Consider the following 13,536-nt stretch of genomic DNA (forward strand, 5'->3'; position numbering starts at 1 on the left):
AATTTTGATGTGAGGTTGACACATGAAAGATCATGCTTTTCAAACTGCTGTGATGACTTACACAGACAATTCATTTTAGATAATGGTGAGTTAAGCCTGGCAGCCTCTGAGCGTTTCTCACTCATTTGTGCAAACACCTGCAGTTGGGTACTAATGCACATGTTTAATTGCTTAAACTTAAATTATAAAATCCCTAAAAGGATGTTTTTCTCCTAGAAAATAAGTCAGGTCTCTTGCAAAGACTGCCTGCTTTCATGAGCTTCTTGTATTTCCCGGGATGCTTATGCGCCAGCCCCTGTTAGAAAAGGTCTGCTTTTAAACACAGGAAGTTGAGCCCTTCAGGGAAAGTGCCGATGTCTGAACCATCAGCAAAATCACTACACCCGTTCCCTGGGAAGTCTAGTTCGTCAGAAACAAGTTTAATTCGGGAACTATAGTTTATCCAGGTTCCGTGAAGGCAATTAGCACTGGGCAAGGGCTGTTTGATCAGCCTAGAGACACCGCCTTTACGCCTAAAGCTCCAGTCATTTGTCTCTGCTCCCGCCGACTCACAGCGACCACAGAACACATCAGAACTGCATGAAAATGGCCCTGCCCCTGCGACAGAGCAGGGCGCTTCTGGCTTGCGCCTTGTTATTTGTCCCTCCAGTGGTTCCTAGCTGTTGTGACGTCAAGGCTGCCATTCAGAGCAGAGAAAAAGGAAACCGTGGCCTCTCTTCGCATCAGTGGCCCGGACAAGCTGTTGTTTCTCAGGCATCCAAAGCGCTTTCTGTCTGGCAGAGCTGTGCATTCCATGCCTGGGTGACCTGGTTAAATGGAGGAAACCAAATGCTATCTGCTGAATGCTCTCCAAAACAAGCATTCCGCCCTGCGCGTCTCAAGCACAGGCTTCACTGCCTCTGAGGACTGTGAAGGGAACAGCAGCACTGCCTGCATTTGCCGCTGGCATATTCAGCTTCTGGTCAGAGTCTTAAAGGAGAAAATAACATCCTCAATGGCCTCGATTAATACACACTTCACCGACGTCTTTGTGCTGCCTTTGGGGTCAGTGCTACAAAATCCTTTTTTAAAAAAAAGGATTCGGAATCACAGTCAGAAGTTCCCAACTGCTGAACTGCCACCTCTTCCTTCCCGTCTCACTTCGGCTCACGCCATTCCCCAATTTCAGATTTCTGAATTCCAGACAGGCTCTTGTGTATGTGACTATATTAATCTTCCACGGTGCCTCACTGAATGTGTGTATGTTTTGCACACACATGAGAAAGACTCACAGGTGTAATGCGTGGCTCACAACTCTATTATTTTCTTAATGAAGAGTAACACTTTGTGCTTTTCAGAGAAAAGGAGCTATTTCACAGCGTCGCAGAACTCTCTATAGGAGCAAGGCAAGATCTCTGTAGCAAACATCAATCGTGCAAGGCCAAAAGCTCACGAAGAAAGTTGTGATCACTTAGAGTGACTGCCTTAGAATTGACCGACTTCAGACTACATTTTCTGAGGACATACCTTCTTGGGTTTCTTTCTGGCATGAGGGACTATTTTATTAGATTCTTGGATTTGATTATAGTCACCAGAAAAAGCAAGGTATAACAACCACACTTTGTGTTCCAGAGCTGTCTTAGTTAACTCAATATGCATTTGAGGTTTTATGTTACAAATCCCATTAAATCTTTCTCAAAATAGCCCTTCTCTGAACCTTTGATGAAGAATATTTGCAGGAACCAAAACCATTTGATATATACACCGGTGTGTGTCAGGAAGGATCGTGATACAGGGGTGCCTTTGGAAAGCGGGTTATTAGAGGACAGAATTCTTCCAGGTCCCTGACTCTTGTCTTCTGAAAAAAAGGTGGAGCTCTTCAGATGTCTAGATAAAGACAGAATGGATGGAGTGAATTACGTAAAGTTAGGATTTAGACTGAGGGTCTGCAGGGCTGCAGTCTAGTTTTGCCTCGACAGTCAGACATGCCCAGGGTCTGGCCTAATACCATACAAATGCCATATCCACACTGGCATTGACACAGTGGTGGGAATGGGGCATGGGGGTGATGAGCAAGGCTTCTTGCTGGGTGCTTTGGTCTGGGTGAGCCTGAGATCTTGAAATGAGAGAAAAACTAGGACATTACTTTCCATCGTGGGCTGAAGAATTAGTTCTTCTTGTTGCCTACTATTTGCGTATCAGTTAATCATTTTCTTCTTTTTTTTCCTATTACTACCATTTCAAAAGGTACTTGTTATCTGAAGATAACTGATATAGGACCACTACTACTATTTTAAGAGGATTGACTTAAAACTGAATCAAACATTTAAAAACAAACAGTCACTTTTTTTTTTTTTTAAAGATCTTATTGGGACTAAGTCCTGAGAAAACTAAAACAAAAGTTGAAGCTTAGTTAGTTTTATATAATAGAATTTGGGATATGATGCAACAGCATGTTATTTCTTGGAAGAAAAATTGAATGTTGACTTCTAAAGCAGAATCATATAAAAAGGATGATTTTTGTACAAGCATTCGCATTTCCCCGAAGGCCTCTCTTAATCGTTTGCTATACAAACCATTCTCTTGAAGAGTCTACCTCTCCTGTAATCACCTCTGTGGACTTTCTCTTCCTTGGTTGTTAACTGTTGAAACTGTCTTTCATCCTTATTTGTCAGTGATCCTATATGACTCATGCAATTTGCTGGTATCATTTTTATCAACTGTGTGAAAAGCTGCAATTCCACCTTACAAGTGAACTGCATTGGATTTTCATTTTATTCTATGACATTATTCAACCAAGAAAGTGAGCAAGCATAGATGCTGATGTTAATGAGGACTAATAATAAGCGATCACTGTATTTGTCAGTATTTTTATAGGATGATGACCTTTGCTTCCCTTATGCAACTTGGTAACTACAGGGATTCAGATAATGATTACTCAAGTAATGACTCCCCACCCCCTGCCAAATATTATGTTGTATTTAAAGTACTCAGTATGGTTTAGTGGGCTTGATAATCAACCACATGTAGATTTGGAAGCCACCCCTGACACTTCACTGAGTTCTATAACCTTGGGTGTGCTTTCACAGAACCTAAGATTCTTGATCTTTTATATAGAGTAATAAAACCAACCTTGCATCATGGTCATGAGGATTAGAACCCATATGTATAAAACCCCTGAGTAGTACCCTGTGCATGAGCTTAAGAAACAGTCCTGTCCTCACTAGGGCTGTTACTGCTTTTGTGTGGTATCTTACATTTTATATGAGACTTTTACACATATTTTGTTTAATTCTTTATATATAAACCCAGAAGCTAGAGAGCTTAAGTTTTACCCTCTAGACATTGCAAAGTCACAGAAAGATTTTGAGGAATGCAGCGACATGAATTTTACTACATTTTAGAAGAGCAGTTGGTGACTGTATGCTCTACATCAGCTAATAACATTTGATAGGCAGTTTTTTCATGGCATAGGTGAGAACACTAAGGCCCAAGGATATGATGTACTTTCTTGGCAACAGATAGTTTGGTTCTGGCATAGGTAAGCCTAGAACCCAACCTTCCTACTTCCTGCTGTTTCTTCACCACCCAGTTGCTCATTGGCAAGTGAACCAATTACAGAGGCTGTCTTACTTGTCCAAGAATAGAGAGAAAGGTGCACCCTGGGTGACTGGAAACGGGAATGGGAGGGAGAGGATGGAGGCAGCAGACATTGAAAATAAGTATTGACTAGACTTGGTGACAGAATGGCTCAGCTCGGCTCAGTGAAGAAGGGAGTCCAGAGGCCAAACTTTCAACCCTGGTAGATGGCTATACAGTTAAGTAAAGTAAAATCAATAGAAGGGTGTTGGTTTTTTGCTTCACGATGAACTTAAAGGGTCTGCCCTATCCAGATAGAAATATGTTAAAGATATAGGTAGGAGAGGTAGCTACCATTAAAGATACAGATTTGAGATTAATGCCACAGAAGGAGAGCTGAAACCACTATACTACATATAAGTGTGTGTGTGTGTGTGTGTGTGCGCGCGCTGCGCGCACTTGTGTTAAACTGGATTTGTTGGCATATCTCCAATTCAAGCCTGGGTCACGTGATTATGCTGTAACTTATTGCCCAGTTATAATCACAAACTGTTACACCTTCATCAGAAGGAAGAGCGAGTTCCCCAGATCAGTGTGTTTGTGTGTTTGTTTTGTTGGATGGATCCTGCCGAGGCACTGAGAGACAGACTTTGCTGGGCCCTGTTTTGTAAACAAATCTGTTCACGCACGCTTTCTTCTATCATTGGATGTGTACACTGGCTCTGATTTTCCTACCCGACATGCCGAAGCCTAAGCATTTAGAAGCTTGTTTTGTTTTAGAAGTAGGCAAGCATCAAAGAAAAACATGCACATGCATTTAAAGTGTGCACATCTACCCTAAGTAAGTCTTTGGATCTTTACAATTGTAACCCTGGGTCATGTGCAGTATATTTCAGCCCACTACACACAGCAGACCTGCAAGGCGTCCTGACAGCCCCCACAAAACTATGGACTGAGCTTAGTGCAAAAGAGAAAGCCCTTTTTACCGTTAAAGTTCATTGCATGGGCCATTGTGGGATTAGTCACCCCAGATGATAAAACATAATACTGGTTTTCCTAAGTAGGGGTGATTCAGCTCTTAGATTGGAATATGAACTTAATGTATATAATACATACAGTCACTTCCTGAACTTGTAGTTTTTTGCATGTTTTATTTAATATTCTAGCCAGGTTTAAATTTTTATGGCAGGAAGTATGTGAATGGTTATGACAGGAGTAAATAACATTTGATTTTATGATTACAGTACAGGAAGTAACTTTTCACACCAAATAAATCTTTGGGAAAAAAGTGCTGGCTTATAAATTTAACGAACATAAATTTTCCAGAATCTTGCATACAGTCGCCTTTGCTCTCTTAAATGGAACTAAATACCTGGCTGGTCTCCTTTTTTGCTTAACTTTTTTTTTGTCAATGAATGTCTTTGTTTTAGAAAGAGGTATTTTCGAGTGTTTTGATGTGATCCAACACGACGTAAACCCATTAAAAGATTCTGAGCAAACATAATAAGGCCAAACTTTAGTGTAAATAGCATGAAAGGCTGGAACACTAAATAAAACATTATTTTTTTCCTTTAAGAGTAAATAGCTAGGCTAGGCGTGGTAGTTCATACCTATGAACCTGTGAACCAGTGCTTTGGGGGTCTGAGGTGAAAGGATTGCTTAAACCCAGGAGTTCAAGACCAGCCTGGGCAACATAGCAAGACCCCTTCTCTATTTAAAAAAAAAAAGAAATAGCCAGATGTGGTGGCACATGCCTGTGTAGTCCCAGCTACTCAAGAAGCTGGGGCAGGAGGATCACTTGAGCCGAGGAGTTTGAGACTGCAGTGAGCTATGATGGCGCCACTGTACTCCAGCCTGGGCAACAGAGCGGGCCTCTGTCTTAAATGACCAAATTATTTTTCATCATTAAAGCCCGGGAAGACTCCAAACTGCCACCGAGGCAAGTTCCTTCCGGTGACTCCTGTAGCCATGATGTGCAGGCACCTGGGAGGAACAGCCTGTTAACATCAGAGAGGCTGTTGCATGTGAACAAGTTTACAGAGAAGAGGAAAGAATTGGATAGAACTTCAGTTACACTTCATTGTAAGCAGAACTTTAACAGAGCCTCTGTTTTTCCTTGAATAAAAAAGCGAATAGTGGGAATAAAAGGTTTAGAAAAGATTTCTTTCTTCACCCTTTTCATCTTAAAGCCTGAAGATGTTGTAATGAGAAAAATATTGTGACATTCATTTCTGAAGGTTACTATTACACACACGTGAATTATGTGAGCGAATGGATGGATGCCTGGCAGATTAAAATGTAGAGTTCCAGAAGCATTCGTAACCACCATGTGGCTATGACACAGTGGCACATCATTGGGCTGGGAGTGAAAGGATGAAGGTTCAGACTTCAGGTCTGGGTCTGGGAGCCTCACCCAACCACCCTGACGGAAAACAGGATCTCTGAATCCCGTCTACCTCTACAACTCAGTACCACACATTGTGCAGCTAAGTAACTTGCAAGTTATATGAAACTGTTTTCACAGGATCAGCAGAGTTACCACTGCTTAGTTGTCCTGAATCTTCATTACATTTTTACAGAGAATATATTTGCATGTGACATGATTAAAAATCTACCTCATGTTTTTACGGTCTTGGTAGGTTTTAAGGTCGTTTCTTACATGCTGTTTTCCTTGCTGTGCAGCCAACCCGGGTGTGACTGGCAGACATGCTGAGGGCAGGCTCTGGAGTGTGAAGTCAAGGTCAAGCCTCCCTGGCTCTGAATCCTGGCTCCACCACCTACTGATTGTGTAACCCCGGGCGTGTCCTTAAGCTCCCTGGGCCTCAGTTTCCTTATCTGTAGGATGACGATAAAAATAGAACTTACCTCCAGGGCTGCTGTGAAGATTCAACAAATGGACGGATGTGCAGCTTGTGGTAGCTCCTGAGTGGGTCCTGCATGTCAGTGTGCTGTTGTCGCTGACGATGAAACTGGCTTGGAAAGGTTGGGTGATAGGCGCAAGAACAAATTAGCAAAAAAGATGAGCCAGAACTCAAACATAGCCTTAGGACTTCTCAGTGGCTAGTGCCCTTCGGTTGTGAGACCACTCTCTCCCCTGCCTATAAAAGTGCCACGAAAGAGCGCTCTCCATTTGTTTGTTTAAAAGAGAACTGAGTAAATGTTAAACGTGAAGGACATTTGTCATGGGGTTTTACTTTGTTTGGAGAGGGCGGACTCTATAACTCTTGAAGGGTGTCCACAGCATAGCAAGGGCCTGGACAGCCTCCATGGTTTCATCACATTCTCAATATCCAGCCTTAGAAACAGCTCCCTTTAGGTCCCCAAATTAACAGGAGTTTCTAAAGGATAGCAGCTTTTTTTGCAACTGCTGCATCTGTTAGATTCATGTTCTCTTTGCTATCCCCTCCCCAAGCTTCTACTTCATGATCTTTTTGTTTTGCTCGACTTTTCCTCTTTTTAAAACCTCTGCATTGGCCACCCAGGACTTAAGAGGAACTTTCCTGGAAAGCCGTCTGAAACAGGAACAAATTGCACAGAAACACTGAGAGCTGGGAACTTGTGTGTATACCTGACATAGTGGGAGACGGAGGCTTCCTTCTGAGTAAGAGAGAAGAGTGGATATTCTAATCGCTGAGTAGTGGTCAGGCCTCTTTTGCTGAGCTTGGTATCAATGGGATTTTAAAAAATGGTAGCTATTTGAAAGTACTCTCCATGTAAAGGGTTCCTGTTCCTTTGACCCTATCACAGAATATTCCTATTTTTCTGTTGAGGAGGTTCATAAGGTTTCATGGGCAAGGGCTGAGATGACTATTGTGTAGTGTAGTTGTTTTAAATTAAAAACTTACCTCTAGTTATAGGTGCTACCTTTTACTTACCCTCAATTTGGAGATTACATCATGCAGGCTGGGCACAGTGGTTCATGCCTGTAACCCCAGTGCTCTAGGAGGCCAAGGCGGGAGAGTCGCTAAAGGCCAGGAGTTACAGACCACCCTCGGCAACAGAGCAAGGCGTCATCTCTACCAAAAAAAATTAGCTGGGTATGGTGGCACTTACCTGTAGTTTCAGCTACTCCGGAGGCTGAGATGAAATGAAGTCAGACCCTGCCTCTAAAATCCATCAATCAATTATGTGTCTCAGGCAAATGCTTTCCATACTCTTCTTGTTAAAATATCAGTTTGGTAAAGATGATAAAAGCGTATCACATCCCAGGAAGTTGAGGCTTCTGTGAGCCAGGATCGCGCCACTGTACTCCAGCCTGGGGGACAAGAGTGAGACCCCATCTCAAAAAAAATGAAAATTCCCTTCCAGAGTATAAATCACAGATTATGTTTTTATTTTTTTTTTTTTCATATTTATCTTGAGTATCCAAAAATGTGAACTAAAAGAGTTGGGGTCTAAGTGGCAAAGTGCTGCCGTGTTACAGGTTAAGGGCTTCCATGGATTGTGTGATAAATACAGGTGTGAATTTGGGTGATGTGTTTTATTTTTCAGTGCCCATTAAGTAGAAATTTATATTTTCCTCCCTCCTCCTTCAAGAGGCCCCCTCCCCACCGTGTGGCACATGGAGGCCCCAAGTTGGAAGCACATTCACAGCCTGAAGCTGAAGGACAGGCTCTGAAAAATCTATCTTTCAGCAAAACACCTACCAATCTCAGAAAGTGAGCTTTGTCACCACTGATACTCTTGTCAGGTGGGATGAAAGCAATTTTTCTTACTCATTTTGCCCAGTTGTCAAGAAATACTGCTCTTCTCTCTGACATAAATTAACAGGTTTGGCTACAGCCTAGAGAAATACAAAATGTCACATTTGAGCCTTAGTGGCCGGTTTTCAAAGGGGTGCCTGAGTGTGAACACCATGTCGGCTGTTCTGTTAATGTGGCTGGGTCTCATAAATAGGTATTTTTCTGCCCCTGTGATGGACAAATCTGAAACAGTTTTTCCATCTCACAACCCCAGGGGATGGTATTTAGAGGCTGATTTTTGGCATCTCAGTTCCTGGTAAGGAAGATGAATTCCGTATTTGAAATTTGGGGACAAACAAAAATAACTCTTTCTCTTTCCTTGAAGGGTTAATGCTCCAACCAGCCTCAGATTGGTTCGCTTGAATCTTAAAATTACTTTTCTGGTCACGCGCGCCGAAGGTCTAAGCATTTGTGAAATGTCTTTTTTTCCCCCCCACCCCTTGATGCTGTTCTCTTTGGGCTGTCTTAATTACACAGGGGTTGAGAAACCAAATTAAAATTAGGCGTGTCTGGTCAACAGTGATCACGTTGCATGCTTTTAGCTTTGCTTGTTGAAGTTGCTTCTCCTCCCTGAGTGGCTTTCCTCCTATTTTTTTTTTTTTTTAAAAGGAAATATCATAAGCTCTTTCAGAAATACTCACAGGAAGTGAGTGTCCGTATGCTGGTTACTCACCAGCAACTGAGTGTTGGCAGGTGGAGAATGCTACCGCAGCCCGCCCAGACGGATCTGCAGACTGGCCCCATTGCAGAGGATTAGACACAGGGTGCGTGGATCATAGGGTTTTTGTACAGAAGGCAGTTTTAAGAGGAAATTGGTCACTGCATGTCATCTCGAGGGGTGGTGATTCAGGGAGCAGGGCTGGGGGTCAGAAGGCACGTGGCTGCCATCTCGGAGGTTCCTGCTCACTTCTCAGAGGGCAGGCTGGCTTCTAAAAATCAATGCTCCCTCCACCCCCAAACAGCGATTCTTCTGCAGTGAATCACTTCCAGAAATGAATAGCCACAGTTTTTTGGAATGAACGTTGTGAAATCCCTCCTTTATAATGGCAGGTTTTCAGTTGGTGGTTTTATCAGAATTTCTCAAGATCAAAACGAAACCTTCTCTTTAAAAAGGAAAGAAAGTACTATCGATACAGAAAGCAAAAGTATTTCCAGTCTCCTACTGAACTGTCACGGCAGACCTCTCTGTATCTATATTTAGAGATGTATGTCCATATATTTGCCTGAATGTGTGAGTTCTTGGAAGTATGGATTCGTTGCCAGGAGCTGGTGATTTCCTATGCAGAGGTCGCTCACTACAAGAAATGTTACACTCGGTGAGTAGGTGGTAGCTTCTGAAGATTATTGGTAACCCAGTGTTGGTCGTCTTGAGTCATGGATTTAAATGATGGCTAGCAAGCTCTTAAATACCTTCTGCTTTATATGATACAGAGCATGGAACTGTAGGACGCACAGACGGCTGTGAAGGGTTTTTAAGAATATGGATTCATTGAATAATCAGTGAATCTTGTGAATATACTACACCTTTGGAGGAGGAAAGGGTGTTTTACAGGAGGAAGTGGTTTGTAGGGGCTTTTAAAGGTACAGTTATCGCTTTTCTATATTTTCAGCATCGTTCAGTCCTCCTGTATGAAAGAAATAAACAGTCTCAACAGAGAAAAAGTTATGCTGACTCTTTAAATGAAGAAGCTCAATCCTCATGTTACTCTTAACTGGACTTTTTTCTTCCTAAACATTCATAAGGGAAACTATCCCATGAAGGCAGCTAACTTTCTGGCAATCTCTACGATGTGTCTCATTCAGAACCTGGTGGGCTCTCCATGCGTTATTGGCAGCACTTTTATCCAGGGGCACAGAGAAGGAATAGGGTTACTGGAAACAGGGAGTGTAGCTCAAGGAATTGTTCTCTCTCTGGAGTGGATAAGTTGTTTGACCTACTGACTCATTTCACAGGAATTAGGAAAACAACCTAGTGTGGTTTTTATTGTTATTCCTGGAGGATTCCAAAATCTGTGTGCCTACAAATGAGATGAGCTGGGGAAAGGGAGCGCTGGCATTTGGCGTTTCTACTTGCCTCTTTTCCTGGGGGAATCCGATCCTCTGCTTCCAGGACAAGTCCTGCGCTTGGGATCCTTTGTACAACCATTCACAGGTGAGTACATATGACAGCAATTTCTGATTTCACTGGTTCTTGCTTCTAAACGCCTAAATGGTGCTTTGTCTAGGGAAAGGCTTTAAAGGGCATTTTCCCCCGTTACGTTTATAATACATTTCATATTTACCTACAGAAAATACGGTGGATGTGATAATAATTATACAAGACAACCCACAGACAACAATGAAAGTTAAGAATTAAGATACATTCTGATAGATTTTTACGGCATATTGACATAAAGGCAGTTTTGGTTTTGACATACGTACACCAAAATGATATTTGTAATGCTATTTAAACACAAGTATACAAGGCACCAGTGTATTCTGGCAAAAATAATATAATTATCAACAGTTAATGAAAGGCTTGTGCTTTGAGCTACTAACAAAATGTTAATATGTAGAGAAACTTGTGATTCATGATGTTATGGTTTTCAACCAATGTTATCAAATCAGCTAAAAATATCAGAAGAGGACAAAGAAAGTATGTTAAACATGGATAAAAGCAGAAACTGAGAAAAGATAGCTTTGATATTTAAAGTGTTAGATTATGGCCTCTATATAATGTCACATATGCTGGACTGCCCCCCCCCAAAAAAAAATCACACCCTCAAATTATGATCTTAATTATTCAAAGGATGTTTGGCGTGTTGGTGGTATAGTGGTGAGCGTAGTTGCCTTCCAGAAGATGGTTGGTGTATAATTACTAGAGAATTTCTTGCTTTCTTGGGAGGTGGCTTAGTAAAAGGTTGAGTCAGACATACTGAGGCTGTTTATTCAGTGTGCTATGCTGTGCTGTGTCCGAATGCCTGGGAGTTAAGAGTTGTTAACCTTTCCAGGGTGCTAGATCCCTTTGAGATTATGATGGAAGCATGAATCCTTTTCCCACACCTGTATGCAAACATTTGCCTGCCCATTTACAGACCCAAAGAAGCACATCCATGTACCCCACGTGAAGAAGGCTGCCCTGGCCTAAGCCCTCACTGTGACTCTGCTGTTCTTAAGCTTCCCAGGAAACACTGTTATTTAAAAAGACGAGCCATCCAGGTCAAAAAGAAGTCATTGTGGTTGCTAGGTGGGGGTGCAAAGCCAAAGACAAAGGGTGGGGAAAATACATGACTAATAATAAATAAAGAGCATGGTTAATACCAGAGCCTCCAAACTGATAGCCCAGAATCCCTCAACATTTAGCCACGAGTATTTGTAAAGTACGTTGTGAATTCAGATGGAGGGCTGAAGACTCAACATTAAGCAGTTGGGCAGAGTTTTCATATGTATATTTGTCTATGCCTTTTGCACAATATAAAACTAGGAAATCTCTTTTCATTTTTCTATTGTGCACACTGCCACATTAGGTAGGACTCAAAATCATCTCAACTCCAGGAGTATAATTCGTAACAATTATAACAAAGCATAAAAATGATTCTACATTAGCAGAAGAAATGTAGTAGGGATAGATTTAAAATAGCATGGTTGAGTACAAAAGAAACATCATTTTTAAAAAAAAAAATGCAGCCTTTATCACTCATCAGCTAAACTTAGGTCAATGCTGTGAGGCTGTTGTGGGAAAAAAATAGTCATGATTCTTGGGTATATTAAAAGGAGCATGACAGAGAAGGGTAAGAAAACAAGAGTTAGTGTTCGTCAGATTCATCATTGTGTCCTGTTTGAGTCACACTTGAAAAAAGATTTTGGACAATTGTGAAAAGCTGATACACAAGCAACAGAAATTACACGCCCTTCCAGGAAAAGATAAGGCAACTGAGAGTTTTATTCCACACAAGGCTAGAGGATTTCTTGCTAATGGCCTTTAAGTAGTAACAGTCTGGTTTATCCTTATATTCCTGGGGCCTTCCACACTGTCTGGTGCTCAGTACTTGAGATGATTGTTGTGTTTAGTGATATGAGTAACGTTCCTGTGATAGACTTAGCAGGAATAAGTAAGTTCAAATAAAACCAGCGATAGTGTCATGACAGACAACATGTAATACATGAATTTGCTGGGTGATTAATACACAAGGATGACTGTCTCACTTGTGAGGATGATAAAATGCTTCAGCAGCTAACTGGGGGAAGCTACAAAATCTTGGTTTGATACCTCTTTCAGGATGAAAGCAGATTAAGTCTCCTGGGGTGGTGGAAACATGTATTCATTCATTCTGCAAACCCTGAGGGCCTGCTTGGCTAGGTGCTCACGGTCTGGTAGAGGAGACAAAGATACAGAAACAGAGTCACAGTGTGTGATGAGTGCCATGGGAGCATAAAAACAGCATGTGCAGGGCTTGTGACACTCAACCTCCACCCCGCACAGCTTCCAGTGGAGGCAAAGTCACAATTGACTCAATGGACAGGCTTGGCCGAGTTAGCTGGATGGGAGGCAGGTGGGACAGCCTGGCCAGAGGCCCAGACCTGTGTGTGTGGGGAAGGGGTGATGGGAGATGCAGACTCGGCAGTGCTTGGAACAGGTCTGAATGCTGCGCCTTGCTAGCCTGAAGATTTCCACCCAGAAGCCTGACAAAGTCAGATGTGCGCTTCAGAAAGGCCAGGCGGGCTGCAGTGAAGAGAGTGCCTTGAGGGGGTGGGGGACAGGCCATCGAGGCAAGGGGACCAAATGGAAAGCTTTGGTCAGGACACACATGGTGATGGATTTGGGGGAGAAATGGGGGAGGGTGATGCAGGCAGAGTGGCCAGTGTTATCAAGTGGCACCATTCACCACAAAATGCAGTCCAAGAGGAAGCCCAGGTGTGAGGGGGGACAGGTGGCATTCAGACATGTCAGTACACAGAGACAGAGTCAGTGGCAGAGACAGAGCCAATGGGGAGTTGGGCCATGTGGATAAGGACTTGAGTGAAGACCTATCTCCAAAGCAGGGGATCACGCTTCTAATTTTTTATATGGTGTTTTTCATTTTATTCTTACTCATTTGTAATAAAACCTCTTTTTTTATTGTATATATTTAAAGTGTCAACCTGCTGGTTTGATACAACATGTGCATAGCAAAATAATAACTTACACTCAAGCTATGAGTGTACCATCTCACAGTTACCTTTTTGTGCCTGGGTAAGCCCACCTAAAATGTACTTA

At 42.3% G+C, this 13,536-nt stretch overlaps 2 long non-coding RNA genes across 3 annotated transcripts in view; one reads left to right on the top strand and one right to left on the bottom strand.

Moving 5' to 3' along the window:
* Window positions 1–398: 398 nt before the first annotated feature.
* Window positions 399–9,342, bottom strand: LOC105550810. The gene is made up of 4 exons (XR_001007779.1): window positions 8,942–9,342; window positions 7,434–7,574; window positions 6,424–6,656; window positions 399–806 (listed from the first exon to the last, which is right to left on the bottom strand). It is a non-coding gene; the product is annotated as an uncharacterized LOC105550810 (long non-coding RNA).
* Window positions 8,743–13,536, top strand: part of LOC105550809 — a 31,864-nt gene continuing 27,070 nt past the window's right edge. For both annotated transcript variants that reach the window (XR_001007777.1, XR_001007778.1), the window contains exons 1-2: window positions 8,743–9,616; window positions 10,411–10,452. This is a non-coding gene — a long non-coding RNA (uncharacterized LOC105550809). The remainder of the gene's footprint in view (window positions 9,617–10,410; window positions 10,453–13,536) is intronic.

This window comes from Mandrillus leucophaeus, unplaced genomic scaffold, assembly GCF_000951045.1.
Source record: "Mandrillus leucophaeus isolate KB7577 unplaced genomic scaffold, Mleu.le_1.0 Scaffold5, whole genome shotgun sequence".
In the NCBI taxonomy this organism is placed as follows: domain Eukaryota; kingdom Metazoa; phylum Chordata; class Mammalia; order Primates; family Cercopithecidae; genus Mandrillus; species Mandrillus leucophaeus.